This window comes from Megalobrama amblycephala, linkage group LG9, assembly GCF_018812025.1.
Source record: "Megalobrama amblycephala isolate DHTTF-2021 linkage group LG9, ASM1881202v1, whole genome shotgun sequence".
NCBI lineage: Eukaryota > Metazoa > Chordata > Actinopteri > Cypriniformes > Xenocyprididae > Megalobrama > Megalobrama amblycephala.
Window position 1 is genome coordinate 23449052 of NC_063052.1, and position 27395 is coordinate 23476446.

The window sequence follows — 27395 nt, forward strand, 5'->3', positions numbered from 1 at the left end:
ATTTAGAATTTTAATATTTTCAAAAGAAGAGATTTTGAATTTTTTTTTCAGCATTTACAATGTACCAACTTATAATGTATTATAAACATTTCTCAACTATTAAGCATTGCCATAAGCATACTTAAAATTAATATGTTGTTCAGTTTTACTTGTTTGTACTTGTAAAAGTTTACGCACTTAAAAGGCTGTTGTCCATTACATGATACATTAATTGTAATAGGCTACTACTGAAATTCCCACAAGGATTTCAACATCATATTATTTGAAATGCATCATAAATCAATTTTCCAAAGATGTTTAAAATCCCTATATATTTACTTGTGTTTAAATTTAAACAACACGTGTAACACATGACACAATGACTAAGGGACCACATGGCATGAAACATGAGGGAAATCACATGAAAAGGGGAGCACATGGCAAGATAACAAAAATGTGAAAACCACAAAATAAGACATGAAACATGAACATGAAACAAAACCAAAACTAGACATGACACTATGTATATTTCTCCACTATAAATCATATCAAGGTATCACCGTATACAACCAAGTGATACAACCAGGCTACAATAACTTAAACATTTATTTTTACATTATAACAATTAACACATCATTAGAACTGCAGCACTGCTAAAAGTCGATAAATAACACATTGTAATGGTATCTATGTTTCATAAATATCTTGAGTATGAGCATTGAGCATGCTCTTTCATAATCTTCAAACTCAGAGGCAGCTTGGTTATATGTAGGTTGTGTTTTTATCACTTTGAGCTTAGAATGATATATAAAATATGATAGTAAATAAATAACTAAATAAAATGAGTGAACATACATAATGAGATTTTGTATGTAACCTGGGCATTTTTATTATGCGAATATAATGCAAATGCTCTGTGTAGATTCAGATTAATATAAAGTCACCCGGTATTTGTAGTCTTTATACAAATATTCTAGATATTCTAGTAGGTAAAGACCTACAGAGAGCTGCTGCGATATGGGTGGCAGTAATAGGATTAAAGGCTGCCGTGGTCGTCTTATTCCATGGGCTCCATGTGATACCTTTTGTGCATCTTCAGCAATACAATTCAAAGCTGAACCTCATGGACAAAAGACCTCAGAGTATCATGGATAATCTACAAATATACTTAACACTAAAGGCAGATATGCAAAAACTGCTGATCTGGCCTGAACTGTGATGTCTCAATCTTCTCCCCTCTGATTTATGGGCAGTCATCCAAAACTGAATTCTGAGATTCCTGTAATAGGCAAACATGTGTCATGTTGTCACACAGGGTAAATCCAAGGAAAGAGAAGGATCCAATTACAGCGATCTTGGTTTTATTTAGATTATAGATACACTGAAATAATCTGGTTTGGGACTCCTGACGCCCAAAATGTCTCTGATTTGGGCAATTTGGCCCCCTTCTGTAAATCAGATATAAAGAATCTTGGTGTAGTTAACACTCTGAAATTTGACAAACAGATTAATTCTGTGGTCAAATCCTGTTTCTTTTATCTGTTTCAATAGCAAAGATTAAACCATTTTTGTTATCTTGTAATTGTGAGAAGATTATTCATGCTTTCATCTCTGTTAGACTGGATAATTGTAGTTTGCTGTATGTGGGTGTGAGCCAATCACCGTTAACCCTCTGGTATTGTTCATTTGGGAGTCACACTTGTGTTGTTCATGGTCAAAAGTGACCGAACATTTGAAATGTAATTTTTTTTTTTCAGTAAAATCAATGCAATTTCATGGTACTAATTAATATATATTATCCATTTTTTTCCCATTGAAAAAAAAATATTTTTTTTTAATTACTTTTCAATTAAAGCAGTATTTCCTGTTAAATAGAATGCCTTTAAAATCCAATTTTTGAAGGCAGATTAGTTCCATCAAGTGGGAGTAAAAAAAAAAGAGAAAAACGTAATGTAATGCCGTGATGTAACTAGATTCTTATATAGCTCTATATAAAAAGGTTTATAAATTATCTGGTAATTTTTAGACATAAATACTTATTTTCATTAAAGGTGGGGAAAGCGATATTTCAAAAATGCTGTTGGAAGTTAGTTGGGCCGACACAACAACAAACGTGTAGCCAATCAGCATTAGGGGATGTATGACGGTCGAGGAGAGAGAATGAGCAAGAGGGAGATCTGAAGAAAGACTGTAGAAAGAGAGATGAGACACAATACAAAAGAGAAAAACTCAGAAGAATATCACTGGAATGAAGTTTTATGACTGGGCAAGCGCTTTAGGACCCATGTTAATATTAGAGAAGCTTTCCAGCACTGGAGAGAGCAAAGCATGAAGGCCTGATAACAGACGTGGAGGCTGCAAGGGACAGGCAGAATCGTGGTCAGGATACAGGCAGTAGATCGGAGCAGGCAGATATCACTCACAGGTCCAGGTAACAATAAACAGTCCAAAAGCAGGTGGCAGAGAATCGTAAACGGGTAACAGACAGGCAGACAGGATAATAACGCTCGGAACTGCAACACAGGTAAACAAGACTTCGCAATGATGTGTGGTGAATTAGAGTCTTTTACAGTCTGGTTAATGTGCTGCAGCTGGGTGTGGTGATTAGTGATTAGTGTGGAGTGTGCGCAGGTGACTGACAGGGAGGATTATGGGAATTGGAGTCCGGGAAGTGACAGGAATCGTGACAAGTAGACTATAATAAATAAAAATATCAGTATTATTTAAAAAAAAAAAAAAAAAGTTTAAATTTTGCAAACTGATGACTTTAACAAACGCACAGCCTATCGATAAACATCCTCTGATAGGCCTAGTTACACTAGGACTGTCTTAAACAATTTATAAGTTTTCATATTTTTTTGTTTGTTTTTATAAATCCCTATGGTGAAAATGAAATACTATGAAAATAGTTTTAGTTATGATTTTTTCCCTATTTGGTTAAGTCTAATTAGTTTTGCATCAAATACAATGAGAGAGAAACGATCAAACAACCGATCATCTCCGAAGCAAAAGTATGAATAGAAGTGAGTATGCCGGTCCTATTTATACCCGGATGCCGGGGGTATGCCCGGCATGTAAATCTCACTGGCCAATTCCCATTGGCTCATTTTGTACCACTTGGAGGTGATTGGGCTACCAAGCGAGACCCCATTACGTCAGTATCGACGTAACGTTGAACGTGACTGACTGAATGGGAACACTAGCTGCTGCATTTTGGACTAATTGTAGCTTGTTTATTGAGGATGCAGGACAACCAGCTAGTAATGCATTACAGTAATCTACAGTAATCATGAATGCATGAACTAACTTTTCTGCATCAGAAACAGATAACATGGTCCGTAACTAAGCAATGTTTCTGAGGTGGAAGTAGGCTGTATCTGTAACATATGAAATACGATTTTCGAAGGACAAGTTGCTGTCTAATATAACACTCAGGTCTTCAACTGTAGAGAATGAAGTAACAGTACATCATTCTAAATGCAGATTGTATTCTAAGAGATTCTGTGTACACGTTTTTGGTCCAATAAGTAATACCTCAGTCTTATCTGAATTTAATAGAAGAAAAGTACTGGTCATGCAATATTTTATATCTTTAATACACTCTGTCAACTTGGATAATTTAGAGATTTCATATGGTCAGTGTTGCCAATTTAGGGATTTTGTCACTAGATTTAGTCACTTCCCCACCCCTTTTGAGACAAATCTTTAGGGACAAATCTAGCAACTTCTTGGACAAACCTTATCTAGATTCTTATTTTGCCAACTGATCTCTATTCATATTTATATAGATCAATGAAGTTGCCATTATGATTTCATCTAGTGACATTTAGCTACCAGTCTTAGCCACTTTCAAATGAAAGCAGTTGGTAACAGTAGGTAACAGTCTGATAGGTATGATCTAAACAAACAATGTCATATTGTAATCGATCTAAGAGTATTTTGTGATCTATGGTGTCGAACGCAGCAAGATCAAGTAAAACTAATATTGAGATAAACCCTTGGTCAGAAGCTAAAAGTAAGTCATTTATCATTTTAACAAGCACAGTTTCTGTGCTGTGATGAGGGCTGAATTCTGACTGAAATTTTTCAAATATATAATTTTTTGCAAGAAGGAGCACAACTGGATTGATACAACTTTCTCTTGTATTTTAGAGATAACTGGAAAATTTGAAATGGGTCTGTAGTTCGCCAATTCATTTGGATCTAATTGTGGTTTCTTAATGAGAGGCATTAAGGTTTATATAAACATGGAGTGGATGTAACTTTTATATTTGTTTATGTTCTGTGCTGCGTCCCAATTCGCATACTATGCGTCCTAAATAGTATTCGAAAAAAGAATTAGTATGTCCCAAATCGTAGTATGTTGAAATGAGTATTCCAAAGATACCCGGATGGTGTACTTTTTCCGGTTAGAATTCGAAGTGCAGATCCGTGCACACTTCTAACGGCTAATATTGCCCATAACACATTGCGCTGTGGACGAGGATTCGATTAGAACTACAAAATACGAATAAAAAGTGTTTAAAAACTACAAACATGACGGACGTGCGAGGTACGACGGTTAAGAAAAAGGGGCTTGAATGATTAATAAGCAGTGTCTAACCTGACAAAAAGATATTTATTAAATGTTATCCACATTATATTTCATCTGCAACAGCATTGTGAACTTTTATAACGATGTGTTTGGTCATTAACTTTTAAATGCATCATTATGCAAAGATGAGGAGAGTTCTCTGCATGAAAGACCCATGACTGGCAGATCAACGTGTGACTACATTTCTCTCCGAAACGGTAGGAAAATAAATTTAATTCAATGTGGAGGATTTTAACTGTGACAAGATGATTGACAGGGTAGTTTAAACAGTTACAGGTTGAGTAACTAAGCAACAGAACGTCCGTTAAAGACGCAGTTATGACGAGGTAGTATGTCCCAAAACTTGCATACTCTTCTACTACACACTCAAAAGTATGTACTTTTTCTTTACAAAAACAGTACATACTTTTAGGACGTAGTATAAGTAGGCGAATTGGGACGCAGCACTGGTTTAGTTTTCACTCTGTCTGCTTAGTTCCATTTGTCTGTGTTCTTATTGGTTTCCTTGGTTACTCATTACCCTCTTGTTTGTTACCATGGTTACTCATTTGTTCCCTGTATGTCCAATCATCTTTGTTTGCTTCTAGTATTTATATGCCTGTGTTTCTCCTATTAGTTGTCAGTTCTCATTAACGTTCTAGCTAACGATGTTTAGTTATGGTTTGTCTTTTGTGTTCTGAGTTAGATTTATTGTTAATAAATACTATTTCATCTTTCTTCCTTGTCTTGCTACCTTGCCTACACCAATGGATTTTATTGCTCTCACTAAAGAAGATCTGACATTTATGAAATATTCTTTTAATTTTTTTGCCAGCTCACCCAGCAAAATGCATTTTTGATGATGAGACACTGAAATCTCTTTATTGGAATGGGGCGAACTATCACAACCCTCAAGACCTACCAGACATGAAAGTGGGTAAATGGAGGGAGGTCCTCCTCAGATGTCTGGAGACCATCTTCCCCCAGTCAACACCATCCTTCACGTCACCAAGCCCAGAATCCAGCCAGCTCTTTAAACTCTATTTAAAGCCATAAAAAGTAGATCAAAGTTATAATCCATTCATCTTTGAATAGTTTCAGTGGGGAGCCTCTTGCTCTAAAATGTACACAATCTATTCTGTGTTGCTTTAACTTTGACATTGTACAGTACTACAGAAACCAAACACTGACAAAAGTTAGAGGTGCTAAAATAAAAGAACATTTATTGGATTGGGTTGTGGGGTTCACATGGGTGGTCAGGTCGAACAGACACTCGGTGAGAACAAAAAAATAAAATAAAAAAATAATGGTGCACGTGATTATGACCACACACACAGAGAGAGAGAGATAGACTTTGATTACCTTGAACTCTGGGGGAAGGAGGGGGAAAAGGGTAAACAGGTCGAGAGTGACTGCAGGGTCATTTAGGTCTGTGCAAAAAGGGGGGGGGGTGGTATGGAGTAAAGGATGGCTGGCCACATTTGAGGGGCAGATGCTCAATATGCAGATAGCTGTAATCGAATCGAGTGATTTTCAATGTGTGCTCTGAATAGCATCAGGACAATGGTGTCTCTTGTCTATGGGTCTGGGGTCAGAGGAGAGGAGGTCTGAACTTGAAGAAGAAGATCTATCTGAAAAAGACAGCCAGACACCAGAATGATTGATTAGGCTTCGTTGTTATGGATGTGTTTGTCACATATTACAAAGTCTAAAATGACATTTGACTATAGGAGGCAGATTAGGCTGTGCTCCCATGCACACATGCCAGTACTCACTGACTCTGTTCCAAAATCTACTAAGCTTGCTGTCACACATCTAACATGAGCTTGCAGCATCCTGACTAAGGTGACTGATTTGTAATGCTATGCAGAAACCAAAATTGATTACAGAATGATTTTTTAATAGACAATAGACATAATGCAAAATGAAAAATGAAAAAGTTGCAGTTTTGTTTCTACTTTCAATATTAAATTTAAAAAAAATGAATGAATGGATTGATAACCCTCCATTTAGTTATTAAACACACTTGAGACATTCATGGCTGATTTAATGACAGCAGTGGGTTTATTAGCACACACATGCGGGTACTGACGAAAGTTGTCTCGAATGTTTCCGCTGAATTTCCTTATTTGATAAATAAAAATAGACATATATGAGACTCGAGAAAATTCTGAGAGAACATGAGTCAAAACTGAAAATGTGGTGTGAGAAACATTTAACATCGCTTTATTGTCTCATCATTGCTTTCAAGACTCCATTATAAAACATTTTATTGCTTAGAAAAACCATTCGGATTTGCATTTATAGACATTCTAAACTCTATTAGAGTTATAGACAGCAGTTATCAGGACTATTGTTGTAATCATACCTTACACTGTAAAAAATTAATGTGATTTTAACGGTAAAATATTGTAAAAACGCTACGGAAAAAATGTAAATAGGTTAACAGCAAGTTCCCGTATTATATACAGGGAAAAACTGTAAAAGCTCTAACCAGACATTCATGCAATTTTCACAGTAAAATGCTGTAAATTTTATTTTTTTATTTATTTTATTTTTTTTATTTTATTTTTTATTTTATTTTTTACAATTTTTATTAGTAAAAAGACAAAATCAATGTATAATTTACAGTCAAAATCTGTAAACTAATGTTCCCACAATTCCCTGTGTGACACTCCACATTTGAAAGTATTTTGTTTAAATAATCATGTTTCTTAATAGTTTTTGTTATCAGTTATGTTCATTAGTAGGGGTGTGACGAGACCAGTATCTCACGAGACGAGACGAGACTCGAGATTGAGTTCACGAGACGAGACAAGATGGCGAAATACATGACTAGAAAAAATATTCTGCAGGTGTATTTGAAATGTTTTAACTAATCATTTTGTAATGAATGTCATTTCAGTTCTACTTTCTGAGACTGAATTATCATATGCAGTAAAAGACAACAATACTTAAGTAATGTAAAAGGTTTTGCCACTAACTCAACTGACTGACTTCCCTCCTGTATGATTTCAGTCTCTTCAGATCTTACTGTACATGAATTATGAGCTTCTACAGCTTTTGACCTCCTAACTGAACTCCTCTCCACAATCTGATCACAGAAATAAAAACAGTATAAATAAAAATGGTAACACTTTACAATAAGGTCTCATTTATTAACATTAATGTATTAACCAACATCAACTAACAACAAGCAATATATTTGCTACAGTATTTATTAATCTTTGTTAGTTGATAAAAATAGTCATTCATTGTTAGTTCATGATAGTTCACAGTGCATTAACTAATGTTAACAAATGAAACCTTATTGTTTGTACTAGTAAATAATAAGAAGAGAAAACTGTTATTCATTTTTATGGTAACACTTTACAATAAGTGCAACCATAATCGCACTCTCTCAATATTCAAAGATCAAATAAGACCAAATTTTTCTTTGATACAGAGCTGAGAGATGGTTACAACTACACTGCCCAGCCTAAAATAGCTTTCATATTGAGAGATATCTGCATTCATCAGGGAGCCGCTTTCAAAATGCGGGGTATTGAAATCACGTTTGAATGCGCGCGCGCGTTTACTTTCACTTTTAAACGTTCGCGCGTACTCTGTAAATATGGAGCGGCGGCGACCGTTATCCAACTGAATTAAATGTTTTTTTTTTATTTAAATACAAAGCAAAACGACAGTGGAGGCATAATGTAAACGTAGCGGTGGCATATTCTTTCCTAATCATCCTTACACTCTGTCATGGCAACATCACGAGACTACTTTTCGCCTCGACGAGAAATCTCGTCACAGTTTAGTCTCGCGAGATCTCGTGCCACGAGATCTCTCGTCACACCCCTATTCATTAGGGTTTTATGTTACATCTTCTGTTGTTTAATGAAATTTTATTGCATTATTTAAGTATTGTGGGTTACCATGATGGTGTTTTGCATTTGCAACTCTTTGCACCTTCATTATAATAGTAAATACTTCAGCTTGTGAAAAAGCTACTTGTGATGAACTCTGATTCTTCATGTGGCTTTCTCTTTTACCACCTGCATTATTATGGTGGTTGTCAGTATATGTTAAAGGTACAAAACAGATTTTAGTGTGCATTGTTGAATTTATTGGTTTACATTCAAATTTTCTTAAATTACAGTTTTATACTGTAAAATTTACAGTTTTATCTGTAAATGTGTCTACAGTTTTTCTGTATTTTTTACCAAATTATTCTGGCAACCACAGCTGCCAAAATTATTTTGTAAAAACTATGGATTTTTTTTTTTTTTTTACAGTTTTTGATGAAGAACTGCTTTATAGATTAAATAAACTAATTTAATATTTCATGATCTTTACAACAGTAGCTAATTTGTTGTTGTAAGCAGTCATGAACCAGATGCCTTCATCCAAAGCAACTCACAGACACAGTAGAACACAGAAAAAGTAGAAGTAGAAAAATATGAGCACGGTGTGTGATGTTGTTGAGATCTCTTCTGAAAATTTACATGAGACAAATGTGAGAGTTACGCTGCAAATGAAGAAAACACATGCAAATAGAAAAAAACACCAGCAAATAAAGAAAACATCTTCATCAGTTTGACATCACATGTGCTGCAAAAGTCCACAACACATGCAAATTGAGAAATGCACTGCAAAAGTCCACAACACATGCAACTAGAGAAACGTGCTGCAAAAGTCCACAACACATGCAACTAGAGAAAAGTGCTGCAAAAGTCCACAACACATGCAAATAGAGAAAAGTGCTGCAAAAGTCCACAACACATGCAAATAGAGAAATGCGCTGCAAAAGTCCACAACACATGCAACTAGAGAAATGCGCTGCAAAAGTCCACAACACATGCAAATAGAGAAACACGCTGCAAAAGTCCACAACACATGCAACTAGAGAAATGCGCTGCAAAAGTCCACAACACATGCAAATAGAGAAACACGCTGCAAAAGTCCACAACACATGCAAATAGAGAAACACGCTGCAAAAGTCCACAACACATGCAAATAGAAAAAAAGTGCTGCATATGTCCACAACACATGCAAATAAAGAAATGTGCTGCAAAAGTCCACAACACATGCAACTAGAGAAACGTGCTGCAAATAGCACATACCAGGCCCGGCGATCTCAAGCCCCTTCTGCAATGATCTGAATGATGATGATGATTAGGCTACTTTTAGAAATAAATTAATATTTTAATTTGACCCGCAATAATTATGTAAAAATGTAATAAGATTAGCTAACTACTCATTTAGAAAACAAACAAACAAAAAAACACCTACATCTCTTCTCATTTTTTTCAATACATATGGACCACAAGAGAAATATTAAGAAATAAATTAGAGTTAAATAGTGTTATCAGAACATGTTGAAGTAGAGCTCTATCATCGCTGAGTTTTCAGTTTCACTTTCTGCAGTGAATAATTAACTGGGATTTGAGACATATAATCAAGTAAATTATTAAAAAATATATTATTTATTATTAATAATTTATTAATAATATTTGTTAATGCAAAATAATTTCCCCCAAATCGTTTGTCCTGGCACAGACCACAACGAAAATGTTATAAGGGAACACCAAGTGACGAACCTGGCTTGGACCGCTGGCTGGGATTGTTCAATGTTTACTCTTCAGTGGTGTGCACCTGAAAGGTGAGTTTTTTTGTTTATCTTAACATTCTGATTGTATGTGCATTATGAGCAGGCCTATTTGCAGCACGTTTCTCTATTTGCAGCACATTTCTCTGTTTGCATGTTTTGTGGACTTTTGCAGTGCGTTTCTCTAGTTGCATGTGTTGTGGACTTTTTCAGTGCATTTCTCTATTTGCATGTGTTGTGGACTTCTGCAGCGCATTTCTCTATTTGCATGTGTTGGACTTCTGCAGCGTGTTTCTCTAGTTGCATGTGTTGTGGACTTTTGCAGCGCGTTTCTCTAGTTGCATGTGTTGTGGCCTTTTGCAGCGCGTTTCTCTAGTTGCATGTGTTGTGGACTTTTGCAGCGTGTTTCTCTAGTTGCATGTGTTGTGGACTTTTGCAGCGCGTTTCTCTATTTGCATGTGTCATGGACTTTTGCAGCGCATGTGTTGTCAAACTGATAAAGATGTTTTCTTTATTTCCTGGTGTTTTTTCTATTTGCATGTGTTTTCTTCATCTGCAGCGCGTTGAGCTCTCTTGGCCACACTAGAGAATGGCTATATTGTTCTCAAGAGAAAATGAGAGTGCCAGAAGACTTAATCAAAAGTCTCCATTTGATGTTTAACCACATTTCCTCAATGCTAACCTCATTTCTGCCTAGGAGAAACATTTGAGGCGTTAAAGTATTTTTTTTTTTAAGACATTTTTCATTTTTCTTACCTCTGGGCAGCTCTTCAAACAACTCGTTAGCATAGAAACATTAAGAACTAAATAAATGGTAGGTTGATCTACTTTTTTTAACGACATTACAATGGCTTTTTTTGTGAAGTATTGTATTTTGACATAAATGTGTGTATGATCGAGAGTACGTGTGGTTTACAAATTAGATCTTTGACCTAGAGTTACAGTAAAACTAACGACCAAACATTCATGAACCATGCCCTTATAATAGTAGAATTTCTTTATAAGCATGTATTTCTTTCAGCCAATAGATTAGTAAGCCATGTAAAGCACACTGAGCACCACAAAATATAATAATATATTATTTATTATAATATTTATTTTAATATTTAAATGTGTTTCAGGGAGTGAATTACAGAGTAAAGCATGCTATTTCCTGTTGCCAACAGCTGGCGCTATGACTAACTGAATATTGGCATGTAGATGTCTTCAGGTCAGGATGCTTATGAAACGTGTGAAGTTTGGGGCAGATTGTATGCCCGAGTTACAACAACTTCCTGTTTCATGGAGAAACATTGAATTTTGTCAGGCCGCCACGGACACGCACTTCAGTGAAAAATCAAGATCTTCACCATTTAACGTAGCAAAGGCCTTTAGATTAGACAGACCAAATGATGTTTATCTGATAAAATCTTTGGGAGGAGTTTGTTAAAGTACAACATCTGGAAATGGAAAAAAAACTGCAAAATTTTGCTGAGAAAATTCAAAATATCTCACTTCCTGCTGGGTTTTCAGATTTTGCTCCCAGGGACTTTTTTGTAGGTATTGGGCTGTTACGTGTGTCTACTGTCTACCAAATTTCATACTTGTATGCGAAACATAGCATGAAGGGCACTTCATTGAAATTTTGTAGGTGCCGCTATCGAGCCATTGTACCACACCTAATTCTGAGACCCTATCAGATGTAAATTTTCACCACTTCTGACGCGTGTGCAAAGTTTCAAGAGTTTTTAAGCATGTTTAGGCCCTAAAAAATGTGATTCATTTCGGAGAAGAAGAATAATAGCGATTACAATAGGGTCCTTACACCAGTGAATATCAACCTTTTTTGAGTAATGGACCCCCATCATATTTGGAACCATCCTCAAGGACCCCAGAATAAAACTGGCTCATTGGTATCATTAATGTCTTTGTGACGACCAAATGCAATCAAGTATAATACTACGTTAGCTGACTTGTCCTATTTAGTCATATCGTCTGTTATATTATACATATATTATCTTCTTTTATGGGAACATGTAAAATGTCAAAAAATACAAAAATTCACATTCAGATATTTTATAAGGACCCCCTGGCATTATGTCAAGGACCACTAGGGGTCCATGGACCCCTGGTTAAGAAACACTGCCTTACACCATCTGTGCTCGGGCCTTAAAAGGCTGTTCTAAAACATGATTAGCTGGATTAGACAGAAAATCTAATTTTTTAATTTTTTGTGAATTTATTTTATGTTTGTAAACCATCTATTTGTAAATTAGCTATCTCTTTGTGAATCTATGTGCATTTATTCATGAATATTGCAACAACAGCCCCATACATGAGTAAAGATCTGTGATGGACTGGCCATGCAGGGTTTCTCTCTCTAGGACCTCTAGATAGACTTCAGCATCCCTGCAACCCTATAATAACGCCAGGGTCCTGCATGTGCCAGTAAAATCAGTGGTAATCCAGCAGCAATTTTGATCTGTTTTCCAGAAAGTGAAATATGCTTTAAAGTTTTTTAATATGTACATCTCCTAGTACTAGTACAGTCTTCTATCACATTTATATGTCATATAAATATATATCATATAATTCATCACGGTCACTATGGTCACAAAATTCCTGCATAATTAACCATCCCTACAATAAAATCTGTAAAGTTACATTTATCATCTGTTGGTTACACATTTTCTCGTCATGTGAATTCGCTGGTCAGAATTCACCAAACTTGAACATTCATACACAACACAATTTGAAACTTCTTTACATGGGTTTGCATTTCTGATTTTTCATTCATATGGACGAAAAGCAAGTGAACTGAATTATGCAGTTGTTATTGATACTTTTCCCAGCTCTGGCCGGGTTGAAAGAAAAACAATCAATTATGAAAAGTGGACAGTAACTTTTTAAGCAAAATATTTCCTGCTGGGAAAGAAGCAGTCTAAACTGTTTTTGAATTAGTAAATTTGAATGATTATACTTATAAGATTGCAAATTACTCCAACTGAACAAAAAGTATACAATTTGAATCTGGTGTTATCCAGCTGAAAGTCCACGCGCGCCCCCTGGTGGAACAATAAACTTTATGTCTTATAGCAGGAAACTATGAACAACATTTCCCGCCCAATATTACAGTAAATTCCTTAGAATATAATCATATTTCTTTGATTCACTCCTTTCTTCGTGTACAACTAAAAACGATACCTTTAAAATAATACTGGTGATACATTGTTTTTAAAACGGTTCAGTAGTGTTTAACGTACACCATTCTCATCCGGCTTGACCCGTGACTGTAATATCGCGTTATTTCATTGTTGTATGTCTTTTTGAGCACACAACTCTAAAGTCTCGCGGCACTTAGTTCGTTGACTGAATGCCACGTCGGTTTGAGTGTGAGTAGCTGCATCTCATGGTCTCTACTCCACCGACAGTGCGAAATAAGCGATATCGGAGTTTTTCCATATTATAATATTACTAGACGCGTGCAAGACTAGTAGACTGCCGGTTGTGAAACAGTGCACGGTACAGGCGCGTGCTTGGGGCGTTTTCATCAGCAGCAGGTATTTACACGATGATCATTGCACTTTGTGAGACTGATCGTGTGTTTACTGTACTGATCATTTGGTCTGCTCACTATATAGTTAGCTTTTTTAGTTATTTGTTGATACTGCAGATAAGTGTTAATCTCTTTTAAATTCACAGGCTCATAGTGATGAGGCCTCTAATGTTTGAATGGAGCCGATGCATCATCAACAGATGCTTTTTGTTTAGCATCATTCTCTCTTTGCCGTAGTTACCGTGAAACAGGTTTTTATACTATGAACATTTGATTTTAAGATTGTTGGGCTTGGTTAAGTAAGTTTCTGTCTGTTGATGCTCACGGTTTTAATATTAATCACTTTTAGAAAGTCATAGTCATGTTTTCCTCTTATGCTTTAGTCTAAATATTTATTTGGATGGGAATGACTAATAATAATTCGTATCCAGTAATCACAGACATCTTGAAAATGGCATAGAATGCCATCGTTTTAAATGTGTGGGATCTTACTGTCAGGTCCGCTTTGCAGCAGGATGTTATTCTGATGTCACTTGACTTTAAATTGTCGTCATATTATAGAGTGGTGCAGGGATGACGTAAACCCGGAAGTAAGCTGCGTTTACACCTATGGTTTACACTAGCACCAAAAATCTGTTTTTTTGTTTTTTTACTCACGTTTGACAAAATCAGAATTTGTTGCACACATGTAAACACAAAAATCCACAAGAGATGTGATTTTATTTTTGCATCTGTTCTGAGCCACTTCCAAATGTGGTTTTAAATTACATCTGGATATTTGGATCTCTGACCTACGTCTAAACACATATATGGATCCCTTTGGAATTCCAAGCCACCACAAGAAAAGGGTGACACGTTTGGCCTAAAAATATGACATTTTAAAGGTGCTGTATGAATTTTTTTTTTCACTGTACTAAAGCATAAAATTACCATAATATTAGGGCTGGGCGATATATCGCATGCGATTCTCACGCGCATTTCGTCAGTAAAGCCGGTTCCCTGATTACCTCTAAATATATATCGCCCAGCCCTACATAATATGTTTGCAAATATTTAGGAAACATTCTTGTTTCTCTCAAAAACAATGCTACAGCCAGTTATTTTTATTTTTGTAAATTCCCTGCCAGAATGTTTTAATTTTGTTTTGGTTTGTGTCTGTTTCCGCCCACTGCCAATTTACCCAATATTATTTTGACACCCCATGTTGCCAGTTGGCGGAAAATGTTACAGCCACGGAAGCCAGCAAACAAACTGGGTCAAGAGATCACAGATTCTAACCAACCTAAAAAGCCTCGGCATCCATCTAAAAATCTCTATGAACAAGAGCATATTAAAACAGATAAATTAACTAGGGCTGCACGATTAGAAAAATAACATTGAAATCACGCTTAAACTATTTGGCTTAGTGCGATTATGAAATAGCAAAGGCTGCGATTATTATTACTATTTTTTTATGCACAGCTTGTTAATGAAGTATGGCTCCAAATGCCAATCCATATGAAAGCACTGTGATTTTGAGTCACTTATAATGTGCATTTGAAAAAGCAACACGTGTCAGACATATTCCCAGTAGGGCTGGGTATCGATTCAGATGTTCCAGATCGATTCGATTTCGATTCACAAGCTCTCAAATCGATTCGATTTCGATTCTCGATTCGATTTTCGATTCAATTTTATGTGAAGGTGGCATCAACGTCGACAAAGCACCTGAAACCGCCATTTAAGCACTGAATGAATGAATAGCCGCTTTTCCACTGTCGGGCCAGTGCGAGCCAGGGCTTTCAGCGGGCCAGGCTAGGCTAATAGCCCCGGACTTGTAGCACCGAGCCCAAAATCACGCTGCATTTCCACCGTCGGGCCAGAAGTTCCACAGCGCTTCACTAAAACCCGCCCGTAACACGCCTCTCTTGAACAACGTCACACAAACCCGTCATTTCACAAACAAATTGAAGTTTTATCAGAAAAATAATCAGAAAGAAATTACTGGAAACTAGCGAGATCGTAAAGTGAACATGATAAAAGGCGTTTGTTGGCATTTTGTTGTTTACTTAATTTAAAAACCCAAGCATCGATGTTTTACCAAACAAATTAATCATAATGAATTAATTTGTGTCAAGATTAAACATTAGTCACAGAAATAAAGTGGTATTTACTGTTATTTCACAAAAGAAAGAGGACACACACTTATTCAGTCGCGTCTGTTTCTGTTTATTTGTAGTCATAGGAGGCGTATACATCACATATACAAAGAATAATCATTTCTACAAATTTTCCACCAAAAATACGACCTGAGGAGCTTTAGCACTCTCTCCAGTAAAAGAGAAACAATCCCGAAAACATGGAGTTACTTTATTTTATGAAATATGCAGAGCTAAATATGGTTATCAGTCCGTTGAGAGACGAGATGTGCTGACAGATAAAATAAATACATGATTGTGATAGCATATTTGTCTGATTTCTTCAAGCCGTCGTATTTACCATGTTTACTATGGTAATAGCGCGCATAGTCTTGGTCATCAGAATCCACATCAGATCACAAACAGAAGTTATTTAAAACAATTGCTGCTGCCTGAAAGTTAGTTTTGAGCTAAAATGATTTTAAAAGTCTTTAATGCCTACATTACATGTAATCATCCCGTCTGGTCTCCACACACAAATGAACTCCGCCTTTGTTCGTAACCACTCCCTCAAGCATGAGCTGGCCCGCTTTGGACCAAGGTATTCGGCGGGCAGAAAAACCCGGGCCGTTGGCCCCGAGGAAGCCCCGACGAGGCACGATCAAGCCCCGGAAGTGACAGTGGAAACGTGACTGGCCCTGGCACGCACCAGCACGCCCGCTTTAGGCCCGACAATGGAAACACGGCTGACAAGTTCGCCTCTCGCTCCTTGGTGACATCGCGCAAGGCAAATAAGAGGGTGACATCTAGTGGAGAAGACTCTCTTAACGTTTATCTTACTTCAATGTTTGCGGAAATAAATATGGGGAAAAAAATCGATTCGTGGCCTTTGAGAATCGATATTGAATCGACCACATTTTAAAAAACGATTAATCAAAAATCGATTTTTTTAACCCAGCCCTAATTCCCAGACATGAGAATTATTTATTAACATCTTGTCCAACAAAAGACTACATTTAATAACATGTTTTTACTTCAAACTCACTTCATAACGACAGTTGAGCATCATTCTGTGAGATGATGTGGCTTCTTACACATAATAAGGCAGTCATGTGTTTATTAGTTATGTTTAATCAAAGCATTTCAGTCTTCTGTTTATTCAGCTACAACCATAGTATTATGCCCATAGGGATTTCCTGGAATGACATGTGTTATCTACTTCTGCAGCAGGGCATATTTGGAGTTTCTGCGCTAGTGCGCCCTCTGGCTTTCAGATGGAGAACCATTTACTACTGATCACAGAGCTATACAGCACTGACAAGCCGCAAATAAAATAATCCCCAGCCTTTGCCAAATCGTGTATGGTTTAATTGCAATTAATCGTGCAGCCCTAAAATTGTTTTTTTTTATTTTATTTATAACAGTTTTTATATAAACTTTATAAAAACGAATATAAACAATTAAAACTATATAAACAATTTTATTTATAACAGTTTTTATATAAACATAAAACAGATGAAAATCTCAATGTTTACATAAATATACTATACACACAAAAAAGGAAACAAACAAAAGAGAACCACCCCCCATAAACGGGCACCAGATACAATGAAAAATAAACATCTTAGACAAAACCATACATAAAACAAACAAAACATGGAGTGAAGAAATACATCAGTGAAGCTATCCATTTACATGAATGCACAAGCAAATTCAACTCTTAAACAGATACCTAAGGAAGGGGCCCCAGATTTTATCGAATTTTTTAGAAGCATCAATCATGGAAAAGCAAATCTTTTCGAGCTTGAGGGCAGCAACCATCTCCGCCAACCATTTATGAGAACTGGGTGGTAAAGTGGACTTCCACTCCATCAAAATCACCCTTTTAGCTACCACCATACCAAACATAAGAGACAATTGCTGAGAATGTGTTAATGCTAGTGTAGGATCAGAACACCCAAGCAAAGCTAATTCAAAGTCTGGACTGATATTTTCTCCAAAAACATTTGAATACCACTGAAAAATATTCTTCCAAAACTCTCAGGGCAAAACCAAAAAGTATGAGCATGCGTGCCATCTGAGCTCTTACATCTGTCACATAATGGGGAAACTGAAGGGTAAATTTTATTGAGTTTAGTTTTGGTATAGTGTAACCTATGCAATACTTTAAATTGTATAAGTTGTAATCTGGCATTGATAGAGCAGGTATGAATTCGTTTCAGTCCCTCTTCCCAAGTCTCATTTGAGATATTAATTCCGATATCATTTTCCCACGCTACTTTGAGGTGATCTGAAGACACTGCAGAATGAGAAACAAACAAAGAAACAAATTGTGTCACCAAATGTTTGTCCACAGGAGGTTGGCCCAAAAGATCGTACATATAATGATCCTGAGGCAAATCCTGAAATTCAGTAAAAGAATGTTTTATGTAGTGGCGCACTTGTAAATATCGGAAAAAATGTGATTGGGAAAGATCAAAGGTTTTATACAAGTGTTCAAAGGTGGCAAATTTATCACCTATATAAAAGTCCTTGACAGTGGTTAGTCCTTTGCCTCTCCACGGTGAAAATACCTTATCCGACAGGCTGGGCAAAAAATTGGAGTTATTGCAAATGGGCAGGCGCGCAGAAGGACACCTAATATTCAACGCAGTCTTCATTTGTTTTAAAATTCTGATGGAATTGAGCACAACAGAATTATTACATTTTAATTTCTTTTAAAGATACAGGATTAGAAAAAAGAATAGCAGCAAGGGAGCATCCAACAACTGACCTAGCCTCAATATACAGCCACTTTGGGTCTGTATCCATCAAATTATCGGCAGCTTGATCGCTAATCCGCCAGAACATCATAGCTCTTGCATTAGCAGCCCAATAATAATGACGGAAATCAGGGAGTGCTAAACCACCTAACTCTTTCGGCTTCTGTAAATGGGCCTTAGAAATTTTATGTGATTTAAAACCCCAAATGAATGGCAAAATGACAGAATTGTTTAAAAAAAGAATGTGGCAAATATATAGGCAGGTTTTGAAAAAGATAGATAAATCGAGGCAGAGAGACCATTTTAATGGCATTAACCCGACCAATTAAAGATAACGGAAGGACCCTCCATTTATATATAGAGATTTTTAACTTATTTATGGCTTCCATGAAATTCAAACTGAAGTGCAGCCCTAAAATTAACTTATAAACTTACAGTGTGTGAAACTCTCCTTGCCTTCCAATGTCAGTTGCATTCCCTCAGAGGGCTGCACGATTAATCACAATTAACATGTAATCTTGTTTAAACCGATTTGGCTTATCACAATGCTGATGTACAGATCAAATGTTAAATCTGAGGTAGACATATATTTCTTTCTGTTGTTAAGTTTCCTTAACTTTGTCGCGGCGCTGTGTTGTAATACTAGGGATTCCCTCATACGTCATAGGATTCCCCTGCCCCTGCTGTCCGCAACTTTTTTTGTGTTCAAAATTTACAAAAATTATATAATGAGAATGTACAACATGAATCTATTTTCCAAACCGTGTTTTTGTCTAACCCTGAATCATTATGGTACACTTATATTAAGTGTTTATATTTGGACTATTTCAGACCGGACTGGTAGGACCCGCCACAGAGTATCACAGTAACTGCGTGACTCGCCATAGACATACACGGAGAAAAGTAGCTCCGGCTACAGTGTTCTTCCGGAAGATGCGTGCAGTTCTGTTTATTAACCGCTAGAGGGCCAAAACCCGTGGACTGCAGCTTTAATGGACTACTACAGTGATATAAAAGACCAAACTTGCACCTTATTTGTGATGCAAGTTATACTATATAGGCTCCAAGAAAGCAGATAGTAGCATAAAGTTGGTTTGACATTGAACTTTTGATATTTGCAAATTTAGGGACCGTCTCTAAAGTTACGACATTGGTATTCACATTTCTACCTTCAATAGCATTTAAAGAGAATGACTTAGTCACAAAACCAACTCTAAAGTGTTCATCCAGGTCTCAGGTCGAACAGTGATGCACCCTACTCTCTCTCACACACACAAACATGTGAACTCACACAAACTCTTGTACATGCACACATGCACATACATATTCAAACACACCCCACTCAAAGTACATACATATATACTTTTTCTCTTTTTTACATATTTTTTTTTTTTTTTTTTACTCGTTCATCACACAATTTGTTCTACTTTGTTCATTTTTATTTTTCCTGCTCATATATTATCCTGCTCATATACATTTTTACATTGTGTTGCCAAAGCATTTATATGAGCAGGGAAAATAAAATGAACAAAGTAGAATGAATTGTGTGATGAATGTGTATTAAAAAAAGTCACTGTTCTACCTGAGACCTAGATGAACACTTTAGAGTTGGTTTTGTGACTAAATCATTCTCGTCAAATGCTATTGAGCTTTAAATTTTTTCCCATACAGTAGTGAAATACATAGCAATATTTACATATTACTTGACAGTTTATTTGGAAACATTTTTCAATAAGGTTCATAATGTATTAACTAATGTGAACTATCCATGAGCAATACATTTGTTACTGTATTTGTTAATCTTTGTTAACATTAATAAAAATACAGAAGTTTATTGTTCATGTTAGTTCACAGTGCAATAACTAATGTTAACAAATACTCTTGATTTCAATAATGTATTAATAAATGTTGAAATTAACATTAACAAAGATTAATAAATGCTGTAGAAGTGCAGTTCATTATTAGTTCATTAACTAATAGTTACCTAATGTTGACTAATGAACCTTATTGTAAAGTGTTACCGTTTATTTTAATAAACATCAAAAATCTAAAAGGTGTGCATCATACCTGAGACCTAGATAAACACTTTACAGTTGGTTTTGTGACTGTAAGTCATTCTCTTTAAATGCTATTGAAGGTAGAATCATGAATACCAATGTCGTAACTTTAGAGACATTCCCTAAATTTGCAAATATCAAACGTCCAACATCAAACCAACTTTATGCCACTATCTGCTTGCCTGGAGTCTATATAGTATAACCTACATCACCAATAAGGTGCGAGTTTAGTCTTTTCTATCACTGTACTAGTCCATTAAGCTAAGTTAAGCGTTTCATATGTCCTGATGGCAGGGGAATCCTATGACGAATGAGGGAATCCCTAGTATTACAACACAGCGCCGCGATATAAAGTTAAGGAAGCTTAACAACAGAGAGAAATAAATGTCTACTTCAGATTTAACGTTTGATCTGTACATCAGCATCGGGGAATAATGTTATCTCATTCACTGGAGAGAAAGCTGCTATATGTATATGTATATATAGGTGTGTTTGAGTTGTTTTAGAGATTTAAAAAAAATAATTAATTATCATAGAGTTGTTTGTGGTGGGGTAAATTAAACGTGATATGCAGTGACGTCACAATTGTGTTGCATTGTGGTATGGAGCTGCCTGAAGTGTACATATGAATTAGACTCGCTCCCTTGGTCAAAATCGAACCCAAGAGGCGAAATTCTGATGCTTTTTGGGTAACAGCCACTAGGTGGCAATTTGGTGGCGCTGCAGCCATTTTGGGATGAAAATACCAACTGGTCAATAGAATCCATCACATCTTACGCTCCCAAAATCTGTGAATAGATAGAAAATTTCTCAAATTCAGTAAATTTTATGACATCTACAGTAAATGTTGTATTTTCTTAGCCTATGTTTTATGTTATCAGTTGTGGAATCCAACCATTAACATACACATATGAGGTAACGTAGTTACTTTATTGAGTATTTCCATTTTATGCAACTTTACATATTTACTATTAATAGTAAATTAATAAATTTATATTTAATAAAGTTAAGATCATCATGTTTGTAACGTGATCCAGGGAATTAAAACGTACAATATATTTCAGTCCTAGTGTAGTAATAATGACTTCATTATAAATAAATGACTTCACTATGTCTGAAATATATATGTTTTAATCCTCTGGATCACTCTACAAACATAATGACCTTATAGAACACGATGCGTTGCTGTGTCTGTTATCCCATAACTCCCACTTTTGGACACAGTGGCTGTGTTTGTTGTTTACATAGTCTTGCTTTAACGGACATTAATGTAAGACAACACTGCAAAAACAGTTTACTGTCATTTTGTTATATTCTGTTATATATTGTCCAACATTCCCAATTTTTCTGATGCATGTCCTTAATTTAATTTCATATGTTGGTATTAATTCAGTGTTTATAATGCTAATACTTGAACTTCAAAGAATTTTAACCCAAACTGTCTGGGTTTCTAGAGAGCAAAGGTTTTGTGAAAAAGGTGGAAGACTTAAACACAAAGTCTGTAAAATAAACTGTTAAAAGGATTTGATGATCACTAGTGATAGTATTTTATTCTGTGTTGTCATCATTCAGGTTGGATTTTAGCTTTAATGTATTTTTTTTTTTTTTTTTAACAAAGCAGCTGATATTGCCGTAGAAACCAGTGGACTGCCGAGTCGCTTTCACCCCAAAATGGCCGAAGCGTAAGGCTGCTACTGGGAGCTGGTGTTGCAATGGAACGTTCTATTGAGTTTCACTTCTTGTCAGTATAATTTCTTTGATATAAACTTCCCTCGTCCACTTTAGGAAGTGGAATGCACTTCAAAATGAGTGCAGGGATTCCCCCGAGGGGAAGTGCTCAGGGAAGTTTGTGAGTGCGCGTCTAAAAGTGGAGTGTAACGCAGCCCTAATCCTTGTTTAATATTAGCTTACAACATTTATTTCAAATGTCCAATTAATCTTTAATATTTGGTAGGGGTGTAACGGTACACAAAACTCACGGTTCAGTTCGTACCTCGGTTTTGAAGTCATGGTTCGGTACGGTTTTCGGTACAGCAGGTGGGGAGAAAACTAAACATAAATTTTTTTTTATTTTTTTTTTATTAAACAGTGGTTTACTGAACAAATTTGTCTGTAAATATATTAAAATAAATTATAACTAAAAGTTTCTTAAGGATAAAAAAAAATTATCTTTGCTAATGGTGTAAACTATGTAGGGAGCCCTTACTTGAACCTTATGCTACTATAATATTAAAGGTTAACAACTGAGCCCAAACTATTAGCCTAAATTAAATTGCTTTTTATTTTTAGATAAAATAATCAACACTCAAATAACAATTTGTATGCAAACATGTAAGCTGCACATAAGGCAGTTTTTGCATTAACTTCTAAATATTTTACTCCAATTCGTTGTTGAAATATAATCATATATATTATATAAATATAATGTCTTCACAGTAGTTGTCATTTTCGTGACAGATTTATATAAACATACATTAAATAATCAAGACATCACTAAAAGGTTAAGTAAAATATAATGAATATATAGGCTAATACAATGCATATATTAAGCAAAAGATATCATTTCTCTAGGGAACTAACAAGCTGTGGACACTGAATGGCTTTTCTGAGGTAAATGCTACATGACATAATGTTTACAAACTTTCATTGATGCTTTTCCGCCGTTGAAACTGATTGAGTGATTACAAGAGATATGACCGTTTCAGTAAGTTGTACTGTATCTTTCAGCATACCTTCAGATGTTCTTTCATGTTTATTCTGTAACTAGTATTAAAGAGGAAGAGATGATTGCGTTTACTCGTGCTCCACGCTCGTGCTCCGCCGGTTGAACTGGAGCGCCTGTACAGTGATCTGTCACACCCCATCAAAGCACGTCAAAACGCATTTTCTGTTTGAATTTCGTGATTTCGTGGACAGAATTTGAAGGATAACACTTTGTTACTTATCGAAAGTAACAAAATGCAGAGCTTATTGCGATTATTGGTGGTTAGGCTACAATGTTGCAATGTAATGCTTCGGTACACACGTGCACCTGTACCGAAACAGTTCAGTATGAATACGTGTACCGTTACACCCCTAATATTTGGCCATTTTTTATGACAGAAATGCTACAACCACTGTAATTTATTGAACAAGAACATGTGGACTTAAATGAGGGCTTAAACTTTTGTTTTGAAATCGCAATGAGCAGTTAGCACATTTCACCAAGTAGAAGCATACTGTATAATGTATTCTCCTGCGTTTGCTAAGGTTTATAGATGACTTGCCTTACAAATTTGATTAAATGCCGCACATTGAGTTTTAGGGCTGCAACTTGTGATTATTCTAATAATCGATTAGTTGGCCGATTATTTTTACGATTTATCGGATAAAAATCCTAATTTTATTATTTTTTTATTTTATTGACAAAAAACACACTATTGCACATCCTGCCCAATGTACTTCAAACAGATGTGCCAATTGAATGCTATGAAAACATACAGTGCTTAATTTATTAGACTACCTGTCATAATAAAGAGAGAGAACAAATATTTTAGGATTCTATCAAAAACTTGTTTAAAACAAAAAAAATGTTATTGCCATTTATTAGGCAAAATAACAAACTGAAATAACTAAATAGTCATTATTCACACATAATATCAAAAAAACATAATAACAGTCTCTGTTATTGACTGTAAGTGTGCATCTGAAAATAACAACTATAAAGTGCTTTACTTTTTTTCTGCCTTTCTTGTAAAACAGTAAAATCGAAAATTCATGGATAACAGCAATAATTATATTGTAGCATTAGAAATACTGCTGTGACTAAAGAGCTTACACATACAGGTGGATTAACCATTACAGAAACATGAAAAATTATTTTAGTAATGACAAATAATGATAGTTTAGGACAGCTGTGGACACAGTCACCTCTTACTGTCATTTCTTTATTCTGTAAATAAGAAATGTCATACATTTATATTCAATTACATGTTGTTATTTAGGGCTGTGAGTCTTTGGGTATACAGCAAATCGATTCGATTCATGATTCAAAGGTGTTCGATTCGATTCAAGAACAATTTTTGCAAAGTCAGAAAGATTTGATTAATTCGATTCAGCATTTTTATATGCAATCATAGTGTTATTGAAATGCTTTCCCCAATGTGTCTTAGTTAGGGTGCGAATTAAACAGTGGCCTTCAGGAGGTCAGAGAGTAAGGGCAAAAAACAACCTTTTGTCCATTGTTAATGTTAGTTCATGTTAGTTCTTAATGATGCTACATTACTTTATTTTAATAGACTAAAAATTGGCATTTGTAGAAATTTACATTTAAAAATTTACATCACAATTTTTAAAGGCTTTAAAAGTATTGTTTGTTCAACTATAGTGTAGGATAGTGTTAATGGCTACACAAACTTATTAAAGTGTTCCAGGTACATTAAACATACTAATGCTACATGGAGAGACTAGGCTTACCAAAGAATATCCAAACTTTCCCAACTAATTCTAAACAAATTTTTTTTCACAGAATATAAAAGCCCTCTTTGTTCTCTTTATACGGATAATTTTCCTTATGATGCGTTTCCACGCAATGAAAGCTATTTATTTCAACAGTAGTGACCACGCAATGACTTGGCAGCTTCATCAATGGCTTGAGCAGTTTGACTCAGGACTATTCTGCCCTACAAAGCAAAAAGGCAGTAACTACGCAGAGTGCAGAACTGAGAAAAATGACTTAAAAGTTATCCTGTCATCCAGCTAAGTAGTTGTAGGTAGATTATTGGACATGTTGCTGTTATGTTACTTTATATTAGCTTATTCTTTGTACATATCAATCCTCATATTTAATTTGTCACATAACAAAGGATGCCTTGAATGTCATGAAAATGACAATAACTAATTTTTGCAGTTACTGCCTTTTTGCTTTGTAGGGCAGTATTGCTGTCTCGATAGAGAGCTGTCATCTGTTTATGTGAATAGCAGTGGCCGTCCTGAGGAGAGCTCAGACACGGGCTGCTCAAAATGTGTCGATTAGAGAGCTACAGACGAAGCACGAGCACAATCCAGTGAGAGGCAGTAAAGAGTGCCACGCGTCTGTGAAGGAGAGCTGTGAGTGCGTGTGTGACGGCGCACAACGTCTCCATCAATTTGTGCATGTAGTAATTTAATGTCTATATATTTTAAAGCACTGAATCGCTATCGAATCGCGATTAATCCGATTCTTAGCATTTTTACATCGATTATCGACCGAAATTAACAATTCACGATTAAAAAAACATTTCAAGATCGATGCATATGCATTGTCAGGATTTGTAATCAGTGCATCAAGAAAATGAGTGAATCGTTACACCCCTATTGTTATCCCTTTACAGTTACTCTTATAAAATACTTGAATGACATGATGACTTTTAAATCTAAATTTAACTTTAAACAACAGATATTTCAGCAAAATTAATATATTTGCACTGAATATTTGTCTCCCTCTCTACCGCGTTACGTCTGTCTGACGGGGGTGCGTGCCATCATTCAGTAAAGTTTGAAGTTTAACGCAGACTGTCAAGACGAGCCTTTATGCAAAATGAAAATCCTCACGTGAATTTGTAACATTTACAGATAAGGATATAGCCGTAGAATGAACGTTTTGCGCTGAGGACGCACATGCATCTGCCACAGGGCAAGCTATTATGCTAATGCATTAGCTTGAAGCTTAAAATAAAGAATTCTCATGTTTTGGGCAGCTTAAATTACGTACCTTTCCGGCAGCAGCTCACTCTGCTTCCTCTACAATTTTTAGATGCTTTTTATCCATAGAAATGCGTTATTCAGTGCTGTAACTTGATGGGACTGGCAGAAGTTTTCTGCGCACGGTGGGCAGACCCGACTAATCGATAATGAGAATCGTTGACGATGATTTTCATTATCGATTATTATCGATTTTATTGAATAGTTATTGCAGCCCTATGAATGTTAAAAGCAATCTAGACTCACAGCATATGCAGAGATGGAATTTGAGATGCGCCACTCATGTAAATGATAACAGTTCACATGCATGGAGCAGCGTTTACTGTGAACCGTGCCGCTCAGAGACGCACGTAGATAACTTACACACATGTAAATAATTACAGTGCATATATACTAAACCTGTAGCACATATATTAATTTAATTGATTCACCGCCTTTGCAAATTCACAATAGCGTTATGCTTTATTATGATGTTTAAAAGGGTTTAATTTCGTGCAGCCTTAGATAAGTCTAAAAATGTGTTTCATGGATTCTTGTCCGTGGAAAGCACCGTTTCCGGTATTTTACCGGTTACTCGACACGGCCAAATTGAAATCGAGAATTTTTTAAATCAAGCATTCGAATATGAGGAATCGTTACAGCCCTACATCATTGAAAAATCTTCCAGGTTTTAACCTCATCCCTGCACCACTTTGGAGCTTTAAGATCTGCTGCTGCAAACGACGAGTATCCGACACGTGTCCCATTTTCTCACAAATCTTTGTTCATTTAAGACTTAATTTAACAAATTTAAGACCGCTCTTGAGGACACTTGACAAAAAGGACATTTTGGCATAATTTGTGTGTTATGGTTCGTTCAAGCATGGAAGAGAGAGCTCGATACTGACGCGCATTGTGAGTGTGTCACATAGGCAGGACATTCACAGACAGCGTGTTTTATTTTGTCTTGTCACGCTTGAATGGTTTAAAAGCATTTGCATGAATTAGAGCTTGATCATATAACACAGAAAAAGGGACACTGCTTTAATTGCGTTAAATATTTTTTACACATTAAACTG

At 35.8% G+C, this 27395-nt stretch overlaps 1 protein-coding gene and 1 long non-coding RNA gene across 2 annotated transcripts in view; one reads left to right on the plus strand and one right to left on the minus strand.

The window, feature by feature from the left end:
* Positions 1-26748, minus strand: LOC125275361. The gene is made up of 4 exons (XR_007186437.1): positions 26348-26748; positions 5915-6183; positions 5475-5592; positions 1-1258 (listed from the first exon to the last, which is right to left on the minus strand). It is a non-coding gene; the product is annotated as an uncharacterized LOC125275361 (long non-coding RNA).
* The window catches only part of slc39a7 (solute carrier family 39 member 7), a 34339-nt gene continuing 20402 nt past the window's right edge, over positions 13459-27395 (plus strand). The window contains exon 1 of the mRNA XM_048202203.1: positions 13459-13684. The gene's annotated coding sequence lies outside the window, so the exon portion shown is untranslated. The remainder of the gene's footprint in view (positions 13685-27395) is intronic.